General features: G+C 38.0%; 1 protein-coding gene across 6 annotated transcripts in view; it reads left to right on the top strand.

Moving 5' to 3' along the window:
* Positions 1 to 1,185: 1,185 nt before the first annotated feature.
* Positions 1,186 to 27,987, top strand: part of TRPS1 (transcriptional repressor GATA binding 1) — a 339,869-nt gene continuing 313,067 nt past the window's right edge. For 5 of the 6 annotated variants that reach the window (XR_016280650.1, XM_089517863.1, XM_089517862.1 and 2 more), the window contains exon 1: positions 1,186 to 2,293. The gene's annotated coding sequence lies outside the window, so the exon portion shown is untranslated. Of the gene's footprint in view, positions 2,294 to 3,359; positions 3,379 to 27,987 lie in introns of those variants that run through there. The other variant, XM_089517861.1, reaches the window with a different exon arrangement.

Here is a 27,987-nt window from a genome sequence, read left to right as displayed (position 1 = left end):
ACACTGACTTGTGTGTATGTGTGGGGAATAATAATGATGATAATAATAATAAAGACCCCAACTCCAGGGAAAGGCCTCCTCCGTGCCTTTGTGGTTGTTGTTGTGCGCCTTCAAGCCTTTTCCGACTTAAGACGACCCAAAGGAGATCCTATCCTGGGGTTTTCTTGTCAAGATTTGTTCAGAGCGGGTCTGTCACTGCCTTCCCCTGAAGCTGAGATAGTGCCTTTTGCGCAAAGGCCTGAGTGGCTTTGTGGTTGTGCACTTTCAAGTTGGTTTTGATTTATGGCAACCTTAAGACAACCCTGTCCTGGGGTTTTCTTGGCAAGATTGGTTCAGAGGTTTGCCATGGCCTTCCCGAGGCTGAGAGAGTGTGCCTCGCCCAAAGGCCTCCTCAGTGGGTTTCTAGAGTGTGCCTCGCCCAAAGGCCTCCCTAGAGTTTGGTTGTGTCTCTTCAAGGTCCTTGCCAAGATTAGTTCAGGAAAGGTCTGCCATGGCCTTCACTTGCAGCTGAGAGTGTGCCTCACCCCAAGGCCTCCTTGGTGCCTTTGTGGTTGTCTCTCTTCGTCTTTTCTGGCTTGTGCTGACCCTTCATGGAGGTTTTTTTTTAAAGATGGTATGCCGTTTGGCAGGTTTTTACGCTTATTGTTGTTTATTATGTAAAGCACTGTGCAAACTTTTCAGTGCTGTACAAATAAACTTTAATTAATAATAATAATAATAATAATAATAAAGATTACTTCAGGGGAGGTCTGCCATTGCCTTCCCCAAAGGCTGAGAGAGTGTGCCTCGCCCAAAGGCCTCCTTTGGTGCCTTTGTGGTTGTTGTTGTGTCTCTTCAACCCCTTCCCACTTGCGTTGACCCCTATCATGGCGTTGCCTTGTCAGGATCCCCTTGAGGCTGAGAGAGTGTGCCTCAACCAAAGGGGAGACCCCCCCCCCCCAAGACATGGAGGTTCGTGTTTGTGTACATTTGTGAGTCCCTTCCCCTCACAAGAGTCACAACGCCTTCGAGGCGGAGGAGGAGGAGGAGCAGCCGAAGGAGGAGGCCGGGCCAAGGCCGGCGGCAGCAGCAGCAGCAGCAGCAGCGCCACCGCCGCCGCCGCCGTCGGAGAGCGAAGGGGGGCTGGCTCTTCTTCTCTGCTTTCCCGGCCCCTTCCTCCCTCGCTCCCTCCCTCCCTCCCTCCCTCCGCCGCCCGGGAGGCTCCCTCTCCCTCCGCCTTTGATATTAATAGTGTCGGTGTCTTGAAAGTGACGTCATGCCCGGAGAAGGAGCGGAGGCCGGTGGCGGCCGGGGCTCCTGACAAGCGATAACGTTCTCCCTTCCTGATAAAGCGCCTCAGACGCCAAAAAAGACGCCTCTCTCCCCGCTCTCTCTCTCTCTCTCTCTCTCTCTCTGGGAAGGAGGGGGCCTTGTTTGTCCGCCAGTCTCTTCTCTCCCTTCCCTTCCTTCCTTTCTCCTTCCCTCGCTCTTCTTCCCTCAATATTACAATATGTGACCATATATATATATATATTAATATATGTATATATATCCCCCTCTTTCTCTTTCTCTCTCTCCGCAGAAGGGGCGAGAAGAAAAAAAAAAGGGGGGGGGGAGGGAGAGGATCCCTAAACCAAATTTCCCAATAATTTCCTAAAAGCAGATTATTTCTCTCCATTAACCCTCTCTTTTCTCCCCCTTTCTCCCTCTCTATTAACCTCCTCTTTGCTTCCCTCTCTTTTTCTCCCCTCCATTAACCCCCTTCCTTCTTCCCCCTCTTCTCAACCCCCTTTTGCTTTCCCCCTGTTTTCTCCCTTTCTACCAACCCCCCTTTTCTTTCCTCTCTTCTCATCCCTCTTTTCTCTCCCTCCATTAACCCTTCTTTTCTTCCCCCTCTTTTAACCTTCTTTTTCTTCCCCTCCATTAACCCCTTTTCTCTCTCTCCACAAACCCCCTTTTTCCTTCCCCCACTTTTTCCCCTCTCCATTCAAACCCTCTCTTCTTTCCTCCCCTTCCTCCTCCTCTCTGCTTTTCCTCCTCCTCCTTTCCCTCCTCCCCTCCCTCTTTCCTCTTTCCCTCCTTCTCCTTCTTCCACCCTCCCTCTTTCTTCTTCTTCTTCTTCTTCCTCCCTCCTTCCCTCCCCCCTCCTTTGGGTGCTTTTTCCACCTCTTCATCCAAAATAATCCAAGATCAACTCTTCTTGCAAACAACAGAAAGACGGTTCATGGCTCAGGCGACAGTTCCACCATCTTTCAAGCTGCTGCGGCTATTATTACTACTACTATTACTGTTATTATTGCTGGTTAATCAACAGGTAAGTGGGGCTGGAGGCTGAGGAGGGAAAGGGGAAGGAGGGCTGTGCATGGGGAAATGGGTGGTTGTTGATGATGATGTTATGGGGGTGTTGACACATTGTGTATCAATGGGTTCTTGTGGTTGTTGTTAATATTTGGGGGGTGGGGGTGTTAACACCTTCCTGGGTCTTTGCTGCTGCCTGGTGTGCGGTTTTTATTTTTGTGTGTATCTCTTTTTCTTGCATAAATGAGAACTCTTGTGTGTTTGTGTGTGTGTTTTGGATTGGAAAAGAGGGGCTGAGTTTGTATATTAAAATGTGCATTTCTCTCCCCTCCCAAGTATCTATGCAATGAGAAGTCGATGTGTGTGTTTTGGGTTGGAGAAAATGGGGCTACATTGCAAAGTAGGGAACCATAAAACTAAAAGTAAAAAAGCAAGAGCTTCAGTTTCTCATTAGAAGGTTTTGGGGAGTGGGCTGTGTTTGAGAGGATGGTGATGTTGTTGTTGTTGTTGTTGAAGCCAGTTTTCCTCTTCTTTGCCCTGGGCTGTTTTTGGGAGGGAGGGAGGGAGGGGGGTTGCTTCAAAAACCATGTGTTGATCCTTGGAAAAGCATACAAATAAAGGGGCAACTTGGAAGAAACTTGCAGTAGCCTCCTTTTGGTGGAGTCAGCAGGGGTCAAGTTCAGCAGCCGAAGGAGGGAAGCCCTTCCCCCTTTGCCTCCCTCCCTCCCTCCCTGCCTCCCCAACAACAACAACAACAACAGCAACAAGAAGGAAAGAAAATCCCCAAACCCAACAACTTCTAAAGCTGCTGGTGTCTCTCCTGACTCCCCTTTCTCTGTGTGAAGCTTTGGTTTTAATCCTCTTTTTAGGTGTGTGTGTGTGTGTGGCTTTTCTACTTTTGCATCCCAAGTGCAGCCCCTCATCTCTCCTCCTCCCCCATTTTTTAAAAACATTTCTTTCCCTTTGCAAACCTCTGAAGCCTTTTGCACACTTTTTGAATTGCTCTTGGAAGAAGTTTTCTCCTTCTCTCTCTCCTTCTTCTTTAAAATGGGGATCGAGGCAAAAAGTCCAGCCTTAGATGCAAGACCATCATGAAAAGTAGTAAGTTTGGGGTTTTGTTTTATTTCTCTCCAGGGAGGGGAGGGTCTTCTCTCTCTGTGTAACTTCTTTGGAGGAAGACAAGAGAAGGATGATGGATATGGTCAAGGGTAAGACTTTATAGAATGATGTGGGGGTTGGGTGAGGGGGGAAACAGGAGGTTTTCAGCTTGGTCTCTTTCTCCCCTCTCCCTCCACCAACTTGAAAATGTGACACACTGGTCTTTGAAAAAGGGTGAAGAAGAACTTTCCTCTTTTCAAAGGCCAGGAGACTGTGCACAGTTAGAAGTTACTTTGCCCAGCTCCTAGTCGTTTTCTTTACATCCTCTCCTCCCCCACATCTTGCTTGGATTTGGGATGTGTGCGACAGGTTTTATACTCTGCCCCTCATCCCCTTTTAAAGAAGTGAATGAATGAAGAAGAGATAGAAACTTCCTAACTCTCCAAGAAGGCAAGATTGCTAATAACAGTGTGATCCAAAGCGTAAGGGAAGGAGGTTGGCAGAGGTTTTGTTATTGAAACATTTGTTATTAAAAGACAGAGGAGGGGTTGTTGGTCCTTGACACTTTCTCTTCCACGGGGTCTTCCTGCCCCCCATCTCTGCTTTTGATTTTAGAGGGATACTTCATAGCGCTTGCTTGGATTGAATTGTGCTCTTTTGGTCAGGAGAATTTCCCTCTTGAGGTCTTGATCGAGTAGGTTTACTTGTATTTATATCTGTATCTATATCTGTACCAATGTCTATATCTATAGCTAGAGTTTCTTCTGGTAAATAAGGTGTTATTAAAGAGTTTTAAGACCTCTGCCAGATCTTTTTTTTAAAACAAAGACTTAGCCACCAGCCAGAAGTCCATAAAGTGTAAGCCCCTATTTTATTTTCCCACCCACACATATCAAACTTGAATTTCATTCACTGAAAGGGGGGGGGGGGAGGGAGAAAAATTCAGAGGCCAAACGGTAAAAGTAAATATGAGGCAGTCCTCTGAGGAATTGACTCTGCCTTCTCCCTGTTGCCAGTGACCAAGAAAGTTTTGAACAGAATTGGAGAAAGTATGATTAAGAAAAAAGGGCAAAGGGGGAATTAGGAAGAGGCATTGATGCCCAATCGTGTGCATAAATATGTGCACTTCTAGCGCATTGTTGATGGTACAACTTGTTAATGTCAGTAATAAAATAAGTGATGATGAAGATAATAATAACAACCATAAAGGGGACATATGGACTTCTGGGGTGTGTTTTGCCAGACTTTTGTACAATGCTTATTTTAAGAAGGCCGACAGCCTGTTATTATTTTTTATATCCCCCTCCCCACCGTTAAGAAATGCTCCTAGTGCGTTGCTGTTGGATGCTTCAACAACAGTTCTCTTGACATATTTGACTCGTAAAAATATTTTATCACATGTAACATTGATAAGGTAGGAAGCGGAGTTACGCATATGAAGTGTAAATTAATGATAAGAGTTAGTTCCTTATGAGTCCCCTATGATGACAAAACAGCTATAAAAGTTTACAGTAGTCCTTTCTGAACAGAAGGCCATGCCAGTCCTCATGTTTGCAGTGCATCCATTAGGCGAGAAAAGCTTTTCAAATATTTCATCAGAGTGACAGATTCAAAATATTACCAAAAGTGGACTGCTGTGAAAGTTTTAAAAAAAGTCCCCTTGCTTCTGAGAGTAAATGCAGGGCTTTCATGAGAACACCAACTATTTCCTGTAAATCGTGATGCTGACAAAACCGTCTGGAAATGATATCAACATTTTGCAAGGCTTTTTTGAAAAACGTCTGTAGTGAAAGTTTGCTACAGAGATGGCTAATCCAAACAAATGGAGGACTTCAGTTTTTCCCCTCCCTTTAAGAAAAAGGCACAGTGGCCTTCCTGGTTTTTTTTTTTTAAAGAGGTATAAGATTGCTTAAACTGTACATTATTGGTTATGCATCATTATTGATACTATTATGCAGCTGACTAGTTAAATATTCAGCTTCTGAGTGTCATATTCACAACTTAAAACTTATACGATTAAGTTTAGAGCTGTTACTTAATAGGGAATTTTGTTTAGAACGCGCTGTGATACTTCTCAGTGTGTGTGTGTGAGCCAGTAATGCAGAAAATAAACTCATTTTTTAATGGAGCCTGAGTGTTTATCTTTATACCTTAATGCAAGTTCATGACAAACTTCTGATTGTTTTCAGCCTCCATTTCTTTGGTTAGGACAGAAAATATTTGGGCCTCACTATGTATATTTTCATTTGCGGAATATAAGCTGTTCTGGTGATGATTTACTCTGGAATAGCCTGAAGAAGTTCACAGTTGCTTCCCCAAAGTAGCCACTTGTACAACCTACTGTTTGAAGTCTCAGTGGATAAATTTCGCCATTTTTATTAGTTTTTAATTTAATTTATTGCCTCAAGTACACACTAATAACATCAGGTTTTTGTGGGACAGTACACTGCACGCTTTCTAACAATAAAGCACACAGTGTTGTGTGTGTGTGTGTGTGTGTTTAACAGAATGAAGGTTTATGTATCTATGAAATAATGTGCTATACTTGTTGAGTATAGCTGTGATCCCACAATATAAAATTTAATATATCATTTTTTGCAGTATAAGTCTTAGTGGTTTTATCAGGAATAAGTCTCCCTCTGATTACTAATATACTCTTGAGTAATTGTGTACAGTACTGCAGTCTTAATAAATCTTTTACCACATTCTGCTTTTGCTGTGTAAGTATTCACAAAGAATGTATATGCATGTAGACTATTTGCATAGCGTAGCTCTGTTAATGGGGACAGTAAAAGTTTCTGTACTTGTAGAATTGCTTCTTGCAGTAGCTGCTTGTTGAATTTCGGCATTCAGACTATATTTTGTTTTTCATACTGGCTGAAACTCTTAGGGACTGCTTTGTGTTTTCTGGTCATTAAGGCCACATTAACTAATTACTCGTTGATGTTAAGGTGTGAAGACACTTGCTTTATAGAGCCATCTTTGGAAATGGCTATACTGTTGGTTATCCGTGACTCTCCAAATACTAATTTCAGATATGTCCTTTCAGAAAAATATGTATGAAACCTGAAAACGTGGTTTTCACCATTCCTATACATCGTCAGTAAAACTTTTAGCGTCTGTCTGTATGTGTCTGAATGTATAGGGCTGATCTATTACAGGTAATAATATTAATTGAATCCTTATGAGATATTACCTGTATCCCTACCGACAAGGTTGATTGTCTTAAAAACCTGCTGTATCACACCTAACCTAGTTAAGAGGTTTATGGTGAAATATTCAAGGTCTGTGGCTAAACATTTTGAGCATATCTAGCTGATAAAAGTTTTTTGGTTTTTTTTTTTTTTTTTGCAGAAAAGCTAAGTGGGAATTAATACCAGTTTGTTTCAGTTCTGTCAAAACAATGCAGAAACTTATAGGTCATGATTTCAGGACTATTTAGATGGATTTAAGCTAATATGAATTGTTGAGACTTACTTTTCCCGTAATCGGGTTGGGATCAGGGAGTTGGTCAAATTATTGACTTCAGACAGCAATGTGTTCTGATGTTCAAATTTTTGGTTAGTGTATTAAATGAATCCATTCATCCCAGCAGACTGACAATTTTCCAGTTTGTGTTTGCTTTTGCTTAATTTAGTTTCCTCAAGACAACTGGTGAGGTAGTTTGGATTTGTGTTTTTGGCAGCCTTAGGTAGAACTTGCAGTGCCAAGTACTGTACCTCACTGTTCAAAATATGGATGTTTAAAATGAGCCTTATACAAATAAAAAAATTTTTTTTGAGAGAAAAATACAGGAAAGTATTTTTTGGCTAGTTTTACCCTTTTCAAGATGTCAGGTAAAAGGGAAGCCTTACGCCCCTGTGACTATTATAAAGTTGGCATGGCCTTTACTCCGCTAAAGAGTTTCAGATGATTTAGCTGTCTAACCATATATTGATGACTTTCCCATATTTCAAATATAAATACATAGATGCTTTTTTGACATTATTGTTAGAAAGATAAGCTTTGTTACATTCTTCTTCCTTCCTTATTTCAGTAGCATCAGAATGAGTGTAAAAATAATCTAATACTTTGTCCCACAAATTAATTCTTTATTATTCTGTCTAATCATTTTATGATTGTACCCATAGTTGAATGATCTAATGATTAAAGCTTGAACATTACAAGTTAATAATTACCTTAAAATATCACTGATTACTGACCACTGGAGAAGTTAATTAGAGCATACCTGTTGCACATTTTTGTTTCTCTGCAGATAATGTTTTATTCCGAATAGTGGTTAAAAAAAAAGAAAGGAAAGAGAGTATTATTAAAACCTGTATCATGATTTTTGAACTTCTTATGTACTGTTAAAATAGCTATGATTAAGTTTTGACAGTTAAAATCTTCACCCAAATATAGGCTGTTTTGATAGTTCTGTGATTAGTTTCAGTGCAAGATAAGAAGGAAATCAATGGTTGTTTTATTCTATTGATTCTGATAACTTTTCAAAATAGGACATATAAACCAATAAAACTTTAGTCCTTCAATTTAAGCCAGTTAGCTCCATAACCTAGTCCAGAACTATCTGTATTTACTCAGAAGTAATATCTTGTATATATATTATGATTTACTCCCAGGAAATGGTGCGTGTGATTGTGTTATCTGACTGCAGTGCTATCTAGTGTGAAGAAGCTTACTTAGGAAATAAGAACTGTTAAATTCATTAGGACTTACTTCAGATAGGTCAGCCCAAGATTGCAGCTTGAATCAGTTTAAGGCTATAAGTAATCCTATACACGCTTACTTGGGAGAAAGCCTAATTGGACATAGCATATTATGTTTGCAAATCGACATATATAGAATTGTACTGCTGATCCAAGTAACTATCAGTTTGAGTTAATTCACAATGTAGTTAGATTTGAAATTATTAGCTCAAAACCTGTTTACTGCATGTTCAATCTTACACCTTTCTATTCTTTCTGGTAATAAGGAATGTTGACTTCAACGTGACTTGATCAGTTCAAAATTGGCTAGTGGAGTCAAGGATTAAGTTGAGAGAAAACACCTTATAGCAATTTGAAATAGTCTAAGCATTGTGTGATGAATTTTTACCAAAGATGTTTGAATTTTAGAATGACTTTTGCATTAATTTATAATATCTGGAAAGGTATTTGATTAAGAGTACTGGCTGATGCTAGTATCATCAGCCTGCAAAATCCTTGGCCCTAAAGTGGTTTTCTTCCGTCTTGGTTATTTCAATGATGCTGTACTGTAAAAGCTTCCATTGTATAGCCAAGTGTCTCACATTTAAGCATTTTTAAAAAGGTAGTATATGACTGGGTACTATTCCACATATTCCCCCTGCAAAACCCTTTAGTTTGGAATTTGGATGGAAAAAAGATCCTGAAGTGGCTTTAGGGGTGTAGCTACATGGTTAGGGGGAGCATGAGAGCATTGCACCCCCCATAAAAATTCATCTCCCCATGAAATTTACTGTCCACATTTCTAACGTTGCAGTAACTTAAAACTTCAGTTAAGCGTTGAGAAATACAATGTAGGCACCCAAACAAAAGGGGCCGGCAAAGTGACCAAGGAAATGTGAAAACAGCAAATGAAAGATTTCTAGGTGTGAACAGTTGTCAGTGTTTCATTGTTAGCTATACTAGAAATTTGGGGACTGAAGGAAAATTTCATTTGGGAACAAAATTCTTATTTGGTGGGCAATGCTTTAATTTTGCACTGTGCAACTATTGACAGTTGTAAGAAGGTATAGTTCTTCCCATAATTTTAATCCCATTATCTGCTCATTCCCACTAGTTTCTAGTTGCTTAGTTCATGGCCTAGTCCGTAGTCGTCATGTGTCACCAAATTACTTCTGGCTTGAGAGGTCCATATAAGCGGCAGCTACCTTGCCAAGTTAGATAAAACAGAAATGTCATATTCAAGACTTTCCTCACCATGTATTACAAATTCAGCATGATTTTCTGTATGCTTCATTATCCGTGCACATGGAGAGTTTCTGCTTTTTCTAATAACCCACTCTATAGTGTCCGATAAATTTCCTATCAAACCTATGTATGCATGTTGTAAATACAGGATTTTTCTGTATCTGAAGACAATTTTAGTGATTGTAATATGAGTGTGCATACACAGATACGCACCCAGAGACATGTATGTGGAACTTGGGTGATATCTGTTGCTAATTTCTGAAGACGACTCTCCTTGTTCGAGAACTCTGTGAATTATATTAAAGTTTCTTGCTCATTTTATTTGTAGGCATCTTCAAATGCATTCTCTGATTCCAAAGCTGTTGGGAATCAATGGAATTTCCTACATGAGAAGTTTTCTTTTGTCCCTTAAACACAGATTTACTTTTCTTCTTTTGCTGAAATTTAGTTAAATAAAAATATTTAATTTTTGAAAATGTAACTAGCCGTTTTTAAAACTTGCAGTAGACTCTTTACAAGAGGCTAGACACCTTTCCCTGGTGGTTTTATTTATACAAGAAGGAAACTTTTCCCCTCTCTCTTTCTCTCTTGTACGCTCTCTCTCTTGTTTTCTTTAAACCGTCTGACGTAATGCCAAACTTTGCTTTAAAAGAACAGACAGAAGTAATTGGTAGCTTTTAACTTTTAATAATGTTCTGGATTGGTTTTAGTGCCATTTGGTTTTTAAAAAAAAAAAAAAAAACTTAAGAAAAACCAGGCTGGAAGTCTGAGGAAGAAAGACCCTTTTGATGCAGTTACTTTTATTCTCGTTTTCAATTAGTTATTATTATTATTATTATGATTATATTTTTTTAAACAAGCTTTCCTACTGAGCTGTGCTTGGATTTCTATGTATTCTGCAAATACTGGTGAATTTTAGGTTATGATAGCTTATATTCATTGCAAAAAGAGCAGATTCTCCACAAAGTTTTGAAACATATTATCATTTTTTTCTTCTCCCTCATTCCTTCTCCGTATTTCATGAATCAATTCGTCTTTGGAATAATAATTGCTATTCACAGATCACATAGTAATTTTGAAAAACAAATATGTCAAAGGATAGTTTATATTGGTTAAGGTAAGGCAAAAAAAAAAAAAGTAAGCTGAAGCAATGGAATAATGGCACAGCAAAGAGTGATCAGTCTGTTTTCACTTAACCAAAAAATTAACAAAAATAATTAAAAATGCATCCGTCATTTCATTCTATTGCTGCTCCTTTTGTATTCCTTTTGACTGTATGATTGTGATGCCTGCTAAGAAGGGGAACAGTCAGTGATTCATAGTTTGGTGGATATGATGGTAATTATAGTTTAAACTTTTAAAGCCTAGTATTTGCTTTATCATCTTTTGCCGTCACATTTCCCATTTCCATTCCCAAGTTAGACTTTTCACACCCATGGGACTTTCTGTCTGTAACTAGATTAGGCAAGAGATGTCTTGGTGAAGTTGATGCTGGTGCGACTTCATAAGCTGGCAAACTTCAGAATCTCTCAAAGGGCAAGTCAGCTTCTGCCAGTTTTTCCTCCCTTTAGGGGAGGTACTCCACCCAGTCAAAGAGTACCCCACCCAAAGGAGAGAACTATAATTCAGTGGCACAACATTTTAAAATGTCAGTTCTCCCTAGGATTCAAATCCTAGACATGTCTCTCAGTCTTTAAGTTTCATTTCAGCATCATGCTATTCAAGGACTTTATCATCTGTAGATGATTCGTGTTGGACTGTTTCTTGTAATTTGCGCTTGAGGGAAAAATGCATTCCGATGTGTGGCTTGAAAAAGGGACGTACCCCTGGCATGTAGTTGTTGTGGAACAATTGAGCCAACAGTCTTTTTGAGCTTCTGCAATAAAATTAGATAGCTAGGAATCTTTGGTTATGAATCTGTAATCTTTAAGTGCTCACCTTCTCCACTGTTAATACAGAGTATGTTAATATGTTTTGGTCAATAATATCATGATGTACCAGATATTTGTAATGAATGAGTTGTTTAAGTCAGTTTACTAGCATTAAGGTGATGTAGCAAAATTGTATCATAAAGTGTGGTGTAATGGTTTTGAGGGTTGCACTAGGATTTTGGGAAACCAGGGCTTGAATCCCCAGTTGGGTGTGGAAACCCTCCTCTGAAGTCTTAGAGGCAGACAATGGCAAAAATCCTCTGAAGAAATTTTGCCCGGAAAACCCCATGATAGCTTTTCCTTAGGGTTGCCATAGCTCAGAAATGATTTGTAGGCACATGAAAACAACAGAGGAAAGCTATTTGATTCTGGTACTATAAATTAACTAGTTTATATATCATATGTTATATGAATTTTGATACAGAAATATTACTTAGTACCCAATACTACATTGTATTTCAAATCAGATTTTTTTTAAAAAAACCATGAGTTTATTTGATTTGGTTTTGAATCTCCTTTTACCAAATAAAACTTGGAAACCGTCCAGATACCAAATTGGTACTTACCACATGATTTCATAGATAATATCAAAGTAACTTACACTGTAATATTGAAATACTATACTTGGAAACTGGCTATGTATGTACGTAAATAGAATTTAAGTAGAATTCTTCCCTGGAGATTGAATATAGACTGTTATTGGTATTCCAAGTTTCTCTTTTTCATATATATATATATAACTTAAATTTCTCACAATAACAAGGAAGAAAAGGTGGCATAACCAATCTACTGCAAAGCTTATACCACAGATAATGCTTGCCATTTTCCAGGGTTTTGAAGTTCATTTGTGCAGCTCAAAATTTTGTATGTGGAAGATGATGTAAAAAGTTCATCAATCGTGTTTATGTTCTTCTGCAAGATTTACTTAAATACTATGTTTCAGTTTTGCCTCAAACCATTTCAAACTACCTCTGGCCAAGGAATCTACCATTTCTGGGTTCCTGGGAGATTAAGTATGACAGTTTCTATTATATAATGAACAGCAGTATTGTTTGAACAAAGGTAACATATTTTGATTTGTGTACTTTCCCCCCGCTGGCTGTTGGCAGCAGTATTTCTCTAAAATGGGGAGTGTAAATATCTGAATAGGTTTCAAGCATATAGTGCAGAAGAAGGCATTGAGTCTTTAAATCTCTGGATCTATCGTACCTAGTGTGCAGGTATGTACGCAGGACATACAGTAGATTTCATTCTAATCCGCCCACACATCTGCCCTTGTGGCCCTTCTGTGTACATATATGATGTGGGTTTTCTTTTCTGTGTGTATTCTCTATTCAATTGAATTACTGAATTATTGAATTTATATCCTGTGTATCTCCCAAGATGGGATTCAAAGAGGCTTGCAATAATTTAAAAAGATCAAGCTGAAACATTAATTTACAAAAGTTAAAAAAGAATTAAACAAGTAACAACAATTTTAAATTTTGTAATGCATAAATATTCCTGGCCCACTTTTTAATGAAGGCTGCAAGCATACAATGTATGTCTTTTTTTTAAATATTTTTTAAAATGAGCAACCTTGCTGTTGGAAAATACCATAACCCTAGCCAAGCTGGAATATATCAGTGTTTACCCCATCACTACTGCAATGTGATAATGCGTGAATTCCATTGATGCCCTGTAGAAGTCAGTAGCAAACACCTGACTGATTTAAATACAATTAGATTGTGGCATTAATTGGTGTGATTTTGGGGGCCAGGAGGAAAGTAGATGTAACATTATTTTAAACGTTCAGTACCAATACTCTTGGATATATTATGAAGGTAAATTGCTGTGATCTAAAATGGTCTTCTTTTGAGAAAAACACGATAGGCTACCATTCTCCCACCTGATGGTATTTAATATTTTTAAAAGTTATTTTTTACCCCATGACAACACCAGAAAGATATGCATGCAAATCCATAGGCAGTGATTGACTAAGGAAATAGTAATAATACTAACAACAACAATATACACATTTATATATCAGTAGGGGCCTTAATCTCTACGAATATGCTTTGGAAATAGAAACAGGTAATTTAAAATTATGATTTATGTTTCTAATGCACAGAACAGGCTGGTTTGACAAGTAGGCCATTGCTTAGCTTTGACTCAACCCATTATTTTTTAAAATAGATAAATTCTCAGCCTCTGACCCCTTCAGGCAAAAATCTGTGACTGTTCCCCATCACCCTGAAGGTCAGATAGCTGAGTCTCTACAGGACAAATTGAAAGAGTAAGTTCCCGAATGGATGGTTCTCCATAAGGAAATTCTACCTCCCCAACTCCAGATATTCAGAATCCTGGGCATTCCTAATTGTTATAGAAAGAAAATGCAGCACTCTCTGTGTATATGCTAAAGATCTCCTTTCATCAAATCCAGCATCACAGTGAACTGATTTTAATGACATTGGCCTTCGAGCTAACTCTAAAGAGTAGTCAGTATTATGCTGGGACTTGTATATTCTATACTTTCCAGTAACTCGATGTAATTTAATCCTTTGGATTCCAGCTGAACATACTGTAAGAGTGTTACAGTTTGGGGATGGTAAATCTCATGTTTCTTGCCATATGAAAATAAATTAGACTAAGAGATGCTAACAACATACATCACAGTTGTACATCACAGTACAGCATTCTTTGGTTTGAATTACTTGTCAGTATATTCTTGGATTGCTTCTCCGGTATATGCACAGATTTGTCCCCATAAGCAATTTTTTGTATTCTGTTGTTGTTGGCTTATTTTCTATTAATTCTACTTTGAGTAGTGTTGGCTTTATGAGTTAGAGACCTCCAAGAGCCCTGATCATCAATAGTACTGTATATTGTTGCAGAGTAGTGTAAAAGCATTAAAAAAACCCACTACTATAGTGATTTTGTACAAGCACTGTTTGTGGGATTAATTAACAAACATTATTCTTGCAACTAAGGAACACTTAAAAAAAAATCACTTGTTCGCAAATTCATCCTGTAAAGTTTTGCATGAATTGACCAATAAAATACCAATAAGGTGCTATTTTAATCAAAAATCCGAAATTCAACATTAGCTGAACTTTCAGTGACAGTACTGTTAAGTTCTTATGTAATCTGAAAGGGATAAAGTAGTATAGTGACCCAACTTATTTTCTCATCTGTAGTTTTCCCTGTACACTACAGCAGCACAGGTTAAATTGCACTACCAAGGAAAAACTATTGTTCGTGAGAATATTGTGTAGTGTGAAAGGTGGTCACACATCTCTCTTTTCAAAACACATTGACATTAATGAGACATGCTTTTCTTCATTTTCCCCAAAGTTCCCTCTCTGCACTGGTGGGTGGCAAGTCCTGTTTATTTATATTTTCATGGCACACTTAAACATAGTAGTCATTTTAGTTCCATCAAGATGAAATTATCTGACGTATTTTTTTTATGTAGGTACCATTCCCTCATCTGTAAAGTATGCTAAATCTTTTGCAGTCTCTTTTTGCTTTTCCATTTTTATCCCTGCTTTTCTCCCATGCCAATGGCTTTTTCTGCTGTGTGTGTCTGTGTATTTAAACACAGAACACACCCCCTTCTAAAAATACGTGCAAGTTAAATTCCCTGTTTTACACTATGTATATTTGTGTGTGTGTGTGTATTCCCAAATTGTTGTATGTTTTACATACGTATGCACACGTGTACACTCTGATGCTTCCTCATATATATATATATATATGTTTATATATATATATATATATATATGGTTTCAGGAAACATCAGTGTATCTTTTTTGCTTTAAGATTTTAATGACTAAAGTATTTACTGTGAAGTAATGAGAATTCTGCTGCAGTTACTAATGGGCAAAGGAAGAGACTGAGAAAAGGAAGGACTTCATATCGAACTCTTACTACTGTGCGACTTGCTACTTACAAACTGTGACTAGTTTTCTAAGGTCTTTCAGAATGGGGTGTTTGTCAACTCAGAAGAAGATTAGAAGTCTAGGCAGGTATTCAGTTTGCTTCGTTTGTTTTAAAGCTGTTTACAGCATTAGGATAGAATAAATAAAAGGGTAATGAATTGAATGGTTAGGCTGATTTAACTGCCTGAATTAATTTGGGAAATTGAACAGAAAGGTGATTGAAATAGTTTTGAGTGGAGATAAAATTTAATAACAGGATTTAAGGTTGTAAGGTTTGTTCGACCTATATTTCACTGAAGAAGACCCAGCAACTGAATGTTGACTTTGTTGAAGATCATCATCAATTGAAAGTCCATGTGGATATAAGGGTATTTCCCAGTAGACTGGTCAGGACAGGCTCTGAGGTATGCTTGATTTTTGGTGACTACTCCCTCCACATCATCATCCTTTGGCTGTCACTTATAAACAGTGATGAAAGTGCTTTATATAGTTTCCTGGGACTGTCTTAGAATTTTCTAGTAGTCTGTTTTTATTGGTTGCTTCGCACTTTTTACTGTTGATGATAGATAGCCTGTCAGATTATTTCCTGGTTGATTTCTCTTGGGTGATACATCTAACTTTGGTTAGTTTCTTGTACATAATATGTATCATTGTAGACCTGGGGAACCCGTTTCAAGGTACTTAGTGGGTGAGTCCTTGATTTTAATATATGTGGACTTAATTAAGATTACCATCTCTCCATGGTTATACGTAATCTAAAATCTAAATTATTTCAGTAAATCTGTATCCTGTTTCCAAACATACTACATTGGATCTGTGTTTGTCACTTAATGCTGTAATGCTGTTCATGTCTATTTCATAGTACGTATGAGATTGTTTTCAGTGGTGGTTACTCCTGGGTAATAGGATTGAAGCCTAAGGAACTTATTAGGGTGGCACAGTGAAACTGAACAATCTGTTGAAATCTGGTGTGTACAATTTACAAAATGCTGTAAGTAAGTAAAGTTTTACAGTGTGGTGAAATCACCTACTTTGGAGGTTTTTAAATAGATGCTGGATGGCCGTCTGTTGGAGGTGCTTTGATTGTATATCCCTGCATAGCATGGGGTTGGATTGAATGGCCCTTGTGGTCTCTGATTGGTGGCCCAAGGAGGAAGAAACCTTCAAAGAACTTAAAAACTTCAGAGTTGTAGGGGAACAGCACAAAGGCTTGTCATCTTCTTCTGTAAGTGACTGGAGAGGAAGAAAGAAGATTAAGGTAGGGATGGACCAAGTGGTGGTGATACTTGCATTGGCAGGTTAAGAAAGAGAGTTTCAGAGGCCTGAAGAGGAGTCGGTATACCCTCTTCAACACATCTTGCCCACAGTCTACTTGCTGGGATCCAATGATACCTTTAATTACCCAAACTGTTCAGCTTGTTCTAGAGAGGCATAGACAACTGCCCCCTCAAGTGTAAATGAACCATAACTCCCATCAGCCTTAGCTAACATAACAGTGGTTAGAGATGATGGGTCCTATAGTCCAGTGACATCACTGCAGCAGTAGCCTATTCTTGCAAGATCTGTTTGCCACTTACGGATTGTGATGGATAGTGTTTATACTCAAGATACGTTGATTCTTGGGCCCATCAAATTGAATGCAGAAAAGCTGCCTTCTCTGTTAACATCACTCTGCATGAATTGATGTTAGTTGAGAACACAAAATCAAGATCAGGTCACTGTAGATCCTCTCACAAAATGAAAGGTTGCTTGGGTGGCTTGAATAGATCTAAGATATTTTTATTTCATTCTGTAAATTGTAAATTATGCTTTCCAACTGGAGTACTAGCTAAGTGAATATCAATTTGGTCTTGAATTTGGGGTGCAATCCTATGCCTACTTTTGTTTGTTTTGTTGTTATGTGGCTTCAGGTTGTTTCTGACTTATAGAGACCCGAAGGCAAACCTTTCACAGTGGGTTTTTTTTTGGGCAAGATATTTTCAGTTTGCCATTGCCTTCCCCTGAGGCTGCCCAAGGTCACCAAGTGGGTTTCATGGCTGATGGGGAATCAAACCCTGGTCTCTAGAGTTATAGTCCAACACTCAAATCAGTATACCACACTTACTGTAATTTTTCTTAAAGTATATGTATAGACCTGTATGAGCAGATTGTATTGCTTTAGTCAAACTAGTGTGTCATCATCCTGAGCTCCAGTCTTTTCTCTTTGTGGTAATAACATAGACATGGTTTACAGGGCTGTTTAGAAAAATTGTTAAAATAATGTATATAAAACAACGTTATAGACATTATGAGCATTATTAAATGCTGTGTAACATTGAGTTCTTGCAGTCTGGTATAGGAATTTGCAGCTTGTTGTTAATGTATCTGGCAAATGAAGTGATAAAAGCATGATCACTTGGAAACTGATGATGACAGCTGGTATAGAATTTAATTAGTAAATGCATGTGTATGTGTCTTCAGGTCTTATGTAGACTTATGGCGACCTCATGAATTTCATAGGGTTTTTGTAGACAAGGAATACTGAGAGCTGGTTTTGCTAGTTCCTTCCCACCTGGCATTAATTGGTGGTGTCCCATCCAAGTACCAACTAGGGCTGATCTGCTTAGCTTCTATGATCAGGTGGAATCTGGAGCCTTTAGGGTATTTAGGCACATTCTATAAATTGAGAATGAGATGGTATGTTTTTAAAAACTTTTTTCCTTCCCTAAAGTGCTTTGATGCAAACTTGTGAAAGTTTATTTTGTTATTTGAAAAAGAAAAAGTTTGAGACATTGACTCTTCAAAGATCTGAATTAGTGGGAAAATATAAGCTACAACTAATTTCTTGCCACAGATACATGAACTGAACTGAAGGTGTTTTTTTCTTCTGTCATCTTAAAATCAATGATGAAGATTATGTTGCTCTCCTTGGGTTTCTTCAACTTCATACACATTTTGACTTTATGACATTTCTGTATAAACTTTCCAGAGAGTCACCATGATGGGATTTTTTTAAATTGTAAAAACGTGTAAGAATGAATGATATGTGTATTCCCTCTTCCTCTTTTATTCATGTGAACAACCCGTTACTCTGTAAGCACAACACAACTTTTTTTGTGGTATGTTTTTCTCTGTAGGATGCAGTTGTAAACCACTGGTGCTTAAACACATATACAATTCCTGATTTAGACTCCATTGTTATGGCAAAAGTGAAATTTTCCAACACTTAGGCAAGAAGGGAAAAGTTGTAGAATTTGTCCTAATGTGTGAAAGGAGAAAAGCCCTTAAAGACATCCTAACCATGCTGTTTTAGAATGTATATATAACTTGGCAGAATCATATCCAGGGCTAGCTGTGTTGGACATATAGCAAAGTCCAATAACAGAATTAGATATGCAGTTGAGGAGAAAGGGAAGCACGTATAGAATAAGATGCTTTGCCATATTCCTACGTAGGAATCTCTATCTCTTCAATATATTCCTTCCATCCTGTAGCAGACTATGATTTCCTATTTTTTGTAGGTGAACAGGAATTTCACTCCAAATTTTATCTTAGTGGAGCAAATGTCACAGAAATCCCTACTCATAAGCACTAGTTCCTCACCACAGAGAATGCCATTTACTAATTTTCAGCTTTTCCTGAAGACTGGAGTTAGAAAGAGATTACTAATTTGGTATTAAAAATTAACCTCGTTTTTGCTTTTGGCATTCATTACATTAGAGAGAGCTCATGCAAGAATGGGAGGAACAATTGTAGTTGCAAGAAGATAAATATTTTTAAGATTCAAAAGAAAGGAAGAGTACTCCTGAAAGTTATTAATTCTAGTTAACATTTGGATTACTAGGAAAAGTGAAGTTTCTGTGATCACTTTTCCGTAACATTTTTCTTATCTCCCTTAGTTAAAATCTAACCCTCTTGTATCTAAAAAACACAAGCAGTTTCCTGTAGCAACAGGTTAACTTAGCAAGCTATAGGATTTCCGTGCATCTCCTTCATTCCCTAATATTTCATAGATATTGTCTGGATTTGGGTTTGTGTCTAAAGGCCGATGTAGAGAATGTGATGCTGACATGTTTATCATACAATGTTTTTATGTAAGTATAATGACCCCCCTCCTTTTGGTATGGAAAATGGTAGTTTCCTTGAACAAGCGCCTAAATAACTGAGGCCAGCTTAATTGTGTCCTCACCAATGCAAATTGTAACTGCTAGTTATGATGCATTCCCAGCAAAATATTCACCTTTAGTTACTTGGACTCTGATTCTGTTATACGATTTTTAAAAATTCTTAATGCCTAGAACAGTAAATGGAGCACCAGAATGTTTAGCTCTGTATGTAGTTTTGAAAATGGTCTCCAACTGCTTTCTCAATCAGGGAAAAGATTGTTTACAGAACAAACTCTTACTTTCCAGTCTATTTCTGTACTTCTAGAAATAAGTTCTATTCAAATAAATTGTATAGAATTGAGGTTCATTCCTCTTCCTTCTTGTTGCTAGTTGCTATTGTCTGTGCAAATATTTTTCAGCATTCTGCAAAAGTATTATTATATTTATTTCTATCATACCGTTTTCCCAGTTCATGACTCAAAGCGGCTTGCAACAATTTAGAAAAGTTATAGTTAAAAATCAACAAGTACTATTGGTTGGCATTGCAAATAGTTGCACTAAATGCTGAAATAAAGACCTTTTCTTGCTGAATACCTTAGTTCTAACCCTCACTCCAAAATGACTGTGATTTCTCCCAATTTATGATGTCAGTTGTAAGCTATTCATTTGTGCTGCTTTTCTTTTCTCTTCAGATACTTATACTTTTGAGTTATATGTTTGTGAGTACCTTCTGCCTTTTGATATTTAAAATTGTATCCTAAAGGAAAAAAAACCCTCAACTGTTTGGGGGGAAAAGTCTTACACAATTAGTAATTTCAAAAAGAATGCTAAATGTGTGAATGGACTCTCCTTTTGCTTCTATACATGCAAATTCTTAAATAGGGAAATTGTAAACTGTTTTACTTTTGTTAACGTTCTTCTGTTCATTTATTTTTAAAGACCCAGGTTTTCTCCAACAAATCTTACTGAAAAATACAGAAAAACGTTTTAGTAATGTTTAGTATTTTTGCCTCTTCAGTTGAACAAAACACATCATCCAGCTCATCTAAGAATAACATCTTAATCTGTTTAAGGTAGTGAAGCCGGGGAGTAGAGACCCTTTAAGAAAATACATATTAAGGCTGTAATGCTACATACACGCACATGCACACACACAGGGTTGTAAGTCCCACTGAACATACTAGGATTGAGCTCCTAGTAGACTTGTTTAGGATGGTTACCGTAAAAGCTGTATTTCTAATCTCTTCTACATATACATTTAGTCATTCAGATGTAATGCGGCAATTGGTTTTAAGAATTTGAAAACATGATGCGGATAGGTTTTAGAAGGGTTAAGACTGTGTTTTTCACTTGTCTGTTGCCTTAGCCCAAATTAATCTGTTTTTTGCTTTGCAAGTCATTGGTTCATTTGAACTCAGCTGATTTTCTTAACTAGCGAGGCTTTAATGAATAAATAATTGCCACTTACGGTTACCTGGTGTATATAACAAATAATAACAGTTCTGTAGACTAGGGATCAGCACCTGAAGGCCCTGAGGGGAACCACCTGGCCCCCACTATAAAGAGGGGAGTGGTGTCTGGTATCAACAGGACTTGGCAGAGTGTCGTTTGCAGGAATGGGAGTTCAAGCCTTGGCCCTGTACCCCTTATTCCATTTCAGAGTGGCTGTCCAAGAAATTTTCTTGTTGACCAGGAATGCATGGGAGAGCCCTTTAAAGAGAATAATAATCCTTTGGTTACCGAAACAGAAATGATGATTATGATGTAAGGGAACATATATTTTATATACTTGTTGTGTTGTTACAAAGAGTATTTAAAAATGGAATAGTAAAAAAAACACACACAACCTACTAGTAGCACATGGCAACATGCAGATAAGCACACACATGAAACCTGTTTTAATAACTCACCGAACTTCGTTTCTTCATAATTTGTGGCTGTAATGATACATTGCAAAATGAGTTTTCTGGGTTTTGTTGACATTACATTCAGCACTATGTCATAATAGAATTTATAAAAAGCCCTTAGATCTGTGTTCTCTCTCTCTCTCTCTCATCCCCCCCCCCCTTCGCAACCCATGCAAATAGATTTGCCCAAAGCAAGGGCAACCTCAACATTTCAAAGAGCAGGGCAGTAAAAGTTGTGGATGTGTCTGCTGATATTTTAAGGTCCTGCGGAGCAGAGAGGTGGTGATTTCTAGACTGCAGGAATTAATTCACTGTGACACACATGGAGGCAGCTTGTGTTGTGCGAGAGGTTGCAGACGGGCAGTCCAGACCTCAGAAAAGAATTAATAAGAAACTTAGACTAGCAATATTTTTTTTAGAGATAGCATGTAATACGTATTCAATCTGAGGGGAATCTTGTAATTTCACATGAGATGCTGGTGTTGCAACATTGGGACTGTGTGTGCCCATGCCTGGCTGGAAAATTACACCTTCAGAGCCTTCAAATTGTACAGCACAGTGGCACAGGATCAAAATGTCATAGACAGGATTACTCGGTGTTTGGCTTGCTGTAAACATTATCCATGGGGCTGCCATTCAGAAATATCCAGAAGCTTCAGCTCTGGCTGCTAGAATTCTTGATGCTTTGTTTAAATGGAACCATAAGAAGGAAAAATACAGTGGCTCTTTATTTGCTGCCAAGCCCAAGTGAAGGCTTGTGGTGGTGCTCACCATTAAAACTCTTAAGTTAAATGTTACTTATCCTGCTTCTGAATTAAGGCAATCTTCTGGTTTTGTCACTGGGAGAGGTCAGCTGTGCTTTTGTAAAAATCAGGGGTTCTCTTGGTGCTTGTGTCTCAGCTCTTGAATACCTTCTCTTAGGAGGTACTGGTTTCAAAATAATAAAGAATTGGTTATATATAATGATACATTATTTATGACCAATGATTGCAGTAGTAAATGACATGGTGTGCTATCATATCTTTTCTGACTTATGGTGTTCCTGTCATGGGGTTTTCTGGGGCTGAGAGTGTGTGACTTGGGTTTCCATGGCCAAATGGGGAATCATAAACTGATTTCCAGTCTGTGCAATCAATATGTAGAGAGATCTTGTAGCACCTTTGAGACTAACTGAAAGTTGACAGCATGAGCTTTCATAGACTGATGTCTATTTCCTCAGATGCATTTGGACTCTGAATTCAGAGTGATAGAACAATGCTCCAGACATTATACCATGCTGGGTCCAATAGCAGATATCTTTATTGATACTTGGCCATAAAAAAAAATATCACCCACTTAACCATGATTTCTTTTACATGCTGGTTGGAATGTCAAGCCTCAGTTTAAATACATTAATTTTTATAGTAGAAGTATGTTAGCCATTTTATCATTGTATGTATAACAAGCTGCGATTTTTAAAAATTATTTTTGGTGAGTAAAGCAGGCATTTAGAAATTTTCTCAACAAACAAATAAAGGCCTGCAACTAATTGATCCAAGGGCAGATGAAAGATAATTTTGGCATTTGGCTATGTAGCTAATGAAACTGGCTCCTATGCCATGTATTTCTTCAGAAAGAAACAAAGTAGCATGTATGCATTACAATTCTGTTTCCTGACAGGTTTGAGAAATGGCCAAAGAGCACCATTTTTTAGAAGTAGAGTTTTACCATAGAAATAGACTTCCAATACTTTTTTCTAGTAGGGATGGAACAGAGATTGGAGCAAATAGTGGCTGCCATACAGCTTGCATGCGACAGGGCAGGGATTCTCCATCCACAATGATCAAACCTCCCCTTCCAACTAATCATCATCTGCAATGAACCCCAAAATAGGAAACATGAGATGAAGAGGTAATAGAGGTTAAAGGTAAGAATATGCAGTCGTTGTCGTTGTCGTCATCATCTCCTTCTCAGTTACACATTTTTTAGTTCAGCTAGAATTGTGCGTTGTTCACAAAACCTTCCTGGAAAAGATGAGCTTTGAAGAAGGAAATGAAAAAAGGAAGGAAAGAATGTGTACAGAGATCCTCCATTAGGGAAATCTTTGGATAACATGCTGCTAGGGACTAAGGGCAGATTATGCCAGGGATGGAGCTAGGTATGAAAAGGTCAAAAGAAGGAAAAAGAGAAAGTTTTCAGTGGAGGGGAAGATACAGACAAGGTTGAGGAAAGGCTTAACCTGCCAGTGAGGGGTTTTAAGATGTTATATGGTCCTAGCAATGAAAAAAATGCTACTTTTCTTCTACCATTGGGCCAGCAAATTTTAAGCAATGACAAGAAGTGAGTGTCATAATCATCTTACCTTGAAAGACATATTGCATGATTGTGTGGTCATTGCCCTGTCCCTCCATCTGCTTAACCTGTCTTGGAAAATACACACTCCAGGTCTTGATTCAGGTCAAGAGTACTGTCCTGGCATTAAGATGAAAACATGATTATTAGAGTTGGGCCAGCAGTGAGAGTAGGTGAGAGTCTTGTGACTTCAGACCATATGGGAATTTTGGTATGTGTATTAGGAAAGTATTAGGAAAGTGTGCTTGTGATCCTGCTACCTCCACATGATTAGAAAAGTGCCAGAGTCACCTCTATCTTTCATCCTTTTTCTTCCTGTGTTGCTAGGAGGAATGGGTAATAAATGACTGCCCCATAAATCTTTTTGGTGGGTAAACTGTGGTAGGATGCAGGAAAATTTGAGATTAATAAGGAAGGAGTATTGTACATAGTGTAAATGGAAGAACCTAGTCAAACTTTTGTGGTTGTTCAGCTACTTCCTACATTGTGTGCTAGTTCAAGAGACTAGAAACCAGATCAAGTCTTTACAGTATGTGCTGTCACTCTCTTGAAATCAAAACATCATGTATCTACAAAACATATGTGTATACTTGCTTCTCCTCAAATTATTTTAACTTATTTATGTAATTATGCATATCTCGTAGTTCACATTGAACAAGTACAACAGACTCGTTAAATAGGTATGAATTCTTGTTCTGACTACATTATGTAGTCACAAAATGAAGTAATTATATCAATTTTTCAGATGGAAAATATAATGGAGGCTGTAGGAAGCAATGATAGCTATAGAATTCTGCATTACTATTCCATAAATAGACTTGTACCATTAGTGGTATTAAATTTAAAAATTCTTATATTTATTTATTATTTCATTTATATTTATATCTCATTTTCTCCTTTATGAGACCCAATGATGTAATGATTCCTGTGTCAAGAACTATATATTCTGATGAGTACACATGAATTTGGTTTTTAAAAATGGAATGGAAATTTCCTTTTGATAGAGCAAAAATGTAACAGTGGGGAAAACATGCAACTTTAATCTATTCTAAATTCTAAACTTAAAGGTGGATATGTGTGTCAGGGAGACATCCTTAAATACACATGACGTTGTGTGTGTGTATTCTATACATGCTTAGTGTGCTTCTATTAATATTTTGGAAGCCCCTCTTGATATTTCTTAGTTTGTATAGAACTCAAGTCTCCTTATGGGCCTACATTTAAACAGGGTGACCTGTTTTGTCAGTTTAGATTGAATGTGAGATAGTAATCTGAACACACCACTCACTACATAACCTACTCCCAACTGCAAATGATATTTGTGGAACATTTGTGGTGAGAACAACCTGGGAACTGTGACCATGATAGGTCAAAACAAAATAAATGTAAATGTAACTTAGGACTTGTTCAGAATAGGACTGTTCTGTCATCATCTCACCCTTCTCACTGATTCTCTCTTTCTGCAACTTTCTCATTATTGTACCATTCTCAGACTCTTTTTGGCCTGAAGCAAAAGTGCCCAAAGATTTTGAAATCTTTACTGAAGGCCCTTCAGAGTAGCAATAATATACTGCTGCTTCTTGAGTGACTGAATCTGATATTTATTACGTTGCTCAGCAGTTGTATTAGCCAAAAGGCTACCCAGAATGATACATGTCCTGTTTTCTGTTCATTTACCTTATAATTATTAAAGCACTAGTGACACTTTATAAATAAGAATAGCATACATTCATCAATAAGAACAAGCAGATCCATCGTCGTTGTCATCATCATCATCATCATCATCTGAAAAAAGCTGATAAATAGGCTTTGCAAGTACATTCCTGGATTGGTTCCATGTAACTAAGACACTCTGTTTTTGTCCTCCAAAAGAGGTTAGATGCAGCTACTTAAAAAGTATCTTTGAAAAACATGCCTGTACATTTCTGATTTTGTTTATCATGAAATAATTAATTTAGAATTATTATCTTCGGTGTTTTGAGCTGATGCAGCACTGAATTATCCATTGGTCAGAGCAACGCTATTGGGGTGTAGTCGTTTGAATGTTGGATACAACTATGGAGACTAGGATTTGAATTCCTGCTCAGCCATGGCCAGTAACTGGCTAATCTTGGGTGAGTCACACTCTCTCACCTTCAGAGGAAGGCAAAGGCCTCGCTCTGACAAACCCTGTCAAGAAAATCCCATAATAGGTTCACCTTAGAGTCACCATAGGTTGGAAATGACTTGAAGACACACAGGAACAATAGGAAGCATCAGTGGGAGAGATCTGTTGCTTTCCAGGTCTGATCTTGAGCATTACCAACTGCATGCACAATGTTTCACATAAAACCTGGGACTTAATTATATTGGGCTGGATAACATCCCCATCTGTATTTATAGTCTCACCCCCACCCTCCAAAGCTGCCTCATTACTAAGTTGTAGAGGGGAAACAGTGTAATATGGTGTACATGTTAGTGTTTAAAACAAGATGTCGTAGGGCTGCATGCCTTCATTCAAATAAGAATCACGATCTTGTAATACTCATGAAACACAGTTCTTAAAAACAAGTTGAGCACTGAAACCTTGTTCTATCCACCCGCCTTTTTTAAATGAACTTTCAAGAAATGTCCACAATTCAGTTTTGGTGATGTAAAGTGGGTCAGAGTTGTATGAATTTTATTTGTGATAGACCTGAGGAGAAGCCTCCAGAAATAACAGTGAATGGCCTCCCGCCATTGTTTCTTTGTTATTGTGTGCCTGCAAGTCATTTTCAACTTATGTTGACCTTAAGGTGAACCTATCATAGGGTTTCCTTGGCAAGTTCTATCAGACGGGATTTGCCATTGCCACCCTCTGAGGCTGAGAGAGTGCCCAAGGTCACCCAGTGGGTTTTTATGCTTGAGCGGGGAATCAGATCTGATCTCCAGAGCTGTAATCCAACACTCAAACCACCACACCATGTTGGAGAGGGATTTTTTTTTTTTTTTAAATCTGGAAGTGGTCCTCTGGTAACATCTGACGCCATGTTTTGGCCATGCATGATGGCATGGCTGAAGCATGAGTTGATTGTGTTTGGAGTCTGGATCCACCAAAGTTGCTCTGTCTGGATAATACGTTTGGCATTGTGCATTGGTCTTTTTTTTTTTTTTTTTTTTTGCCGTGACACTATGGTTGTGTGTCAGGCCAGGGCCAGAATAAGACATTCCTATTGATTGTAACAACTAATATTTTGTTCTCTACACTTATTATACATGTGTAGCACATATTTTTTCATACTAGGTTGAGGATCATAAATCAGAAGGGAAACCAATATGTTTCTGATGTGGTCAATAGATTAATTAACCCTGTGATGTAATTGGTCAGTTGATGACACAGTCTGAAAGCTTGTTGAAAGTTTTGTGTCAGGAGATTTGTTTGTCATTTCTGCATAAAAGAAGTATAGCCAATTTTATAAAATCTAAATTTAACTTTATAACTTTAGCTTTCAATCTCAGTTGCCTAGATCAAGATGATTTAAACACCTAGCACTGAGTGTACTTAATTCAGGGTTTATGCAAGTTTTTATATTATTGTACAAAAGATGTTGGAAAACTCAAGGTGAAGACCTTTGAGGACATGAATGGAGTGGCCAGTGAATGGCTCCAACTTTTCTGGTATCGTTGATTTGAATTGAATGTACTTTTAACTGAGGGTTTTAAGACTGTGGTACATAATTTGAGGAAACAATTTATTACCTTAAACTCTTTGGATGTAATAATAATAATAAAAAGGATTACTATATCTGCAAACAGAACACAGTTCTTTGGCTCCATAATTGTGTTGGAACTGTGCTTCAGTTTTATCTTATTTGTCAGGGTTCTTATATTAGAAGCTTAGGGGAGATCTATGAAAATCCATGAATGTCTGCCAATAACATATGTGTGCTACATTAATTGGAAATGAGACACATATGATTCCTTAGCTGTTTTTGTGTATGCTTTGGAATGGCCTTTGATCACAAGCAATACAGTATGATTCCTTAACTTCTGTTAGTTTACGCCATGTGTTTGGGTTGGCTGTTCTTAATCTTTGTCTTTTGTAGTTTCTTCTATTCCAGCAACAAAGTACCTGAGCTTCTACAAGTATAAGTACATCATTTAGTAGAATTTTTCATTTCTTGGTTTAGGCACAGGTTCAAATGCATCAAAAGGAGATGTGTGTGTGTGTGTGTGTGTTTGTGTGTCTATAAAAAGGATGATCATTGTACAAGCGATAGTACAGAAAACAACTGGTACTTTGCTTTGAAGATGTTCATACCTTTGTTAAGTTTTGAGTATAGTTAGAGAGCTGGCATGTTGTGGTGGTGTGTGACGGACAACAACTCTGAAGACTAGGGTTTGATTCCGCCATTGGCCATGAAAACCCACTGGGTGACCTTAGTCAAGTCACACACTCTCGGGCCCAGATAGGTTCACCTTAGGATCATCATAAATCAGAAATGAGTATTCTGGAAGAAAGTGGAATTAATGGCAAATTTTTAATAGGA

Source organism: Sceloporus occidentalis, unplaced genomic scaffold, assembly GCF_023333645.1.
Source record: "Sceloporus occidentalis isolate IW3139 unplaced genomic scaffold, rSceOcc1.0.p SCAF_3, whole genome shotgun sequence".
NCBI lineage: Eukaryota > Metazoa > Chordata > Lepidosauria > Squamata > Phrynosomatidae > Sceloporus > Sceloporus occidentalis.
Note: the sequence above shows the minus strand (reverse complement) of the source record. Positions and strands in the feature narration are given on the sequence as shown.